This window comes from Dasypus novemcinctus, chromosome 17 (genome assembly GCF_030445035.2).
Source record: "Dasypus novemcinctus isolate mDasNov1 chromosome 17, mDasNov1.1.hap2, whole genome shotgun sequence".
NCBI lineage: Eukaryota > Metazoa > Chordata > Mammalia > Cingulata > Dasypodidae > Dasypus > Dasypus novemcinctus.
Genome location: NC_080689.1, coordinates 9,627,777 through 9,631,155, shown reverse-complemented (window position 1 = coordinate 9,631,155; position 3,379 = coordinate 9,627,777).

Genomic DNA, 3,379 nt, shown 5'->3' with positions numbered 1-3,379 from the left:
TCCTCCGGACCTACTGGATCAGAAATTCTGGAGGACAGACCACATATGATTATTTTGATAAGCCCTCCAGGTTATTTTGATACACCCTAAGTTTAAGTACCACTTCTTTAGATAAGACTTCTCAAACTCACATCAGAATCATCTGGAGAAATTATTAAACACCTATTCCTGGGCCCTACCAGCTGTGACACTGATTCAGTAGGAATGGAATGGGGCCTGAGAATTTTCATTTCTCATAAGCTCTCAGCTAGCACAAATGCTTCTGGCCCCCAGACAAGACATTGTATAGGACTGTATTGGATACTCGAAAGTGAATTTTTCCCAGAACTAACAAGTACTTCCCAGGTACTTTGACTTTAGTCATGCCATTCTTTCTGTGTCAGCATGTGCTTTCATATTTTGTCCACCTGTGTAATCCTACTTAGCCTTTAAGCCAACTCCCTTTGGAGATTTACCAGATTTACCAACTTCTACTCTATTTCCCTAAGATTTAATATGCACTTCATTGCAGCACTCATGGTGGTGTGATTATTTAAATATCATGCTTTCCCACTAAACCCATCAGTCTTCTACCTTTTTTCTCATAAGCTAGAACATATTTGGCCCTCGAAATAGATGCTGAATTAATATATGTATGAATTAGTGCATGTCAAATAGGAAAAAGAAAACTAATCTTCTTATATATATTCATGAAAAACATTTTTCTTGTATATTGCTTATATTATCACAATGTTTGGGAAATTAAATGTATGACAATACACTGGGGTTTGTGTAGCTTCATTAATAATAAACTAAACAGAGCAAAATTTGTGGATTGCTGAATGCTTGACTGATTAGATAACCTATAAATTGCCATTAGCAATCTTATGGCATGTGAAAACAAGGGCTTGAAATTCTATTGTAATTCCTGTAAAATAAGAGAGGCTAATATTTGAATAACTATAGTAGAAGAGATATGATTTTGGAGGGCAACTTCTTAGGAATCATAACAGGTTAATTTGGAAAGAGAACTAATGGGTAACTCCTTAATATTTTTCCTTCTAATTTCCATAAAATAGACTAATATTTGACATGAAGGTTGCTAGGGTCTGTAGTTCTCATTCAGGCAAATTCAAATCAATTTAGGACTTAAAACATTTTAATGTTTTGTCATTTCACAAGTGGGAACACCATTTAAAAATTTTTTAAAGTAGAAAAGTTGTAGGTTTATAGAAAAATCATGTAAGAAAATACAGCATTCCAATATACCCCCCTATTGTTAACACTTTACATTAGTGTGGTGCCTTTGTTATAATTGAAGGAGAATATTAAAATTGTACTGTTAACTATAGACCATCATTTACAATAGGATTCACTATGTACAGTCCTATGTCTTTCAATTTTTATTCTAGCAGTGTATATGACCTAAAAGTTTCTATTTTAATCATATTAGAATATATAATATAGTGCTGTTAATTACATTCACAATATTGTGCTATTATTACCACCATCAATTTCTAAAACTTTAAAATCAACCTAAATAGAAATTCTGTATAAATTAAGCATTAATTGACCCTTCCCTATCCCCAGCCTCAGGAAACCTATATTTTATATTGTAACTCTATGGGTTTGCTTATTCTCATTACTTCATATGAGTAAGATCATGCATTATTTGTCTTAACATGTCTGTCTTATTTCACTCAACACAATGTCTTCAAGGTACATCCATGTTGTGGCATGTGTCAGGACTTCATTCTTTTTTATGGCTGAATAATATTTCATTTTATGTATATACAACATTTTATTTATGCATTGATTGATGGACACTTGGACGGCTTCCCTCTTTTGGCAATTGTGAATAATGTCACTATGAACCTGTGTGCAAGTATCTGTTTGAGTCCCTGCTTTCAATTCTTTTGAGTATATACCTAGTAGAGGGATTGCAAGATCGTATGGTAATTCTACACATAGTTTTCTGAGGAACTGCCAAACTGTCTTCCACAGCAATTGTACCATTTTACATTCCCACCAGGAATGAATAAGTGTTCCTATTTCTCTACGTCCTCTCCAACACTTGTATTTTTTTATTTTGTTTTTTAATTGTAGTCATTCTAGTGGGTGTGAAATGGTATCTCATTGTGGTTTTGATTTGCATTTACCTGATAGCCATTGATGTTGAGCATCTTTTAATATGCTTTTTATCGATTTGTATATCCTCTTTGGGAACATGTCTATTCAAGTCTATTGCCTATTTTTAATTGGATTGTTTGTCTTTTTATTGTTGAGTTGTAGGATTTCTTTATATATTCTCCATACAAACACTTACTGGATATGTGGTTTCCAAATACTTTCCTCCACTGAGAAGGTGGATGCTTTAGTTTCCTAAAAGCTGACAGAAACAATATACCAGAAATGGGCTTGCTTTATAATGTGAGTTTATTAGGTTAAAAGCTTACAACTTTAAGGCTCAGAAACATGCCCAAATCAATGCACCAGGTGAAGCTCTCTCCCCAAAAGTCAGTATCCAGCAATCCTGGACATCTGCCATGTGGCAGGGCACAATGGTGGTTCAGCTGATCCCTTCTTCTCCAGGCTGCATTGCTTTTAGCTTCTTGCTCTCATGGTGGGTCTCTGTCTCTGCAACCATTTGTTTGTATGTCTGCAGTTCTTTATTCTTCCCTTCATAAGGGACTCCAGTAAGAGGATTAAGATCCACCCTGGGTCATGCCCAACTGAAGTGATCTAATCAAAAGGGAGGTCCCTTTATTGAATCTATTCAAAGTTTCCATCTAGTAGGTTTACTATGCACAGTACGGATTAGCTTTAAAAACAGAATTTTCTGGCACCCACCCACTTCAAACAGTCACAATTGTGTTTCACTTTCATGAAAAAGTCATTTCATGCTTGAAAGTTCTTAATTTTGATGAGGTCCCTTTTATCAATTTTTTCTTTTGTTGCTTGTGGTTCAGGTGAGAAATCTAAGAAACCATTGCCTAACACAAGATCCTGAAAATGTTTCCCTATATTTTCTTCTGGAAGTTTTATAGTCCTGGTTCTTATATTAAATTTGAGTTAATTTTTGTGTATGGCTTGAGATAGTGGTCCTTCTTCATTCTTTTGGGGATCCAGTTCTCCCTGCACCATTTGTTGAAGTGATTATTCTCTGAGTGGACATGGCAGTCTTACCAAAAATAAGAAAGAGCTATAGATATGAGGGTCTTTCTGAACTCATTTTGATTCCATTGTTCTATATATCTATCCCTGTGCCAGTACCATGATGTTTTAACCACTGTAGCTTTGTAATAAGCTTTAAAGTGAGGAAGTGCAAGTACTCCAGCTAGGTTCTTTTCCAAAGATGACTTTGGCTATTCAGGGCCCTTTACCTTCCAAATAGTTTTGA